We start from the raw sequence: 615 nt of genomic DNA on the forward strand, positions 1-615 counted from the left end.
GGTGTGTATTGGCCATTTAAGTTGGCCTAAAGTATGTGTTTGATAAATGACATATGTGATGTTTATAATGCTTTTGTGTTGGCATATTTTAGTATGAAGTATAGATAATGAATTGATATGTTTGAGAGGCATGATTTAGGTGATGAAAGATTGAGTTTTGAATAGTGATGTGGTTTGTGATATAATGTCTTGATTTGTATATGAATTTGGCATGTTGTAATTGCCTATGTGTGTATTAAAATGGCATGAAGTGTGGTATTTAGGTATGCTTGTGGGGGGTGAGAAATGTGGCTTTAACCAAGCCTATTTTCACTCAACACGGCTAAGCACACGGGCATGTGGCTTGACCGTGTGTGATACATAGCCTTAGTACACGACCGTGTGTCCCCTAGGTAGCTTCTCGAATTAAGTCAATATACCTTACAGACTTGACACGGCCTAGACACACGGGAGTGTCTTATGGCCGTGTAAGGTACACAAACTGGTACATGGGCGTGTGGCCGGTCGTATGACCCAAGTCAATATGCATGCCCTGTTTCCACACGGCCGGGGTACACGGGCGTGTGACCCCGCAGAGATGGAAATTTTCTAAGTTTCCAAAAGGTTTCAAATGTC

This window comes from Gossypium arboreum, chromosome 7, assembly GCF_025698485.1.
Source record: "Gossypium arboreum isolate Shixiya-1 chromosome 7, ASM2569848v2, whole genome shotgun sequence".
Lineage (NCBI taxonomy): Eukaryota > Viridiplantae > Streptophyta > Magnoliopsida > Malvales > Malvaceae > Gossypium > Gossypium arboreum.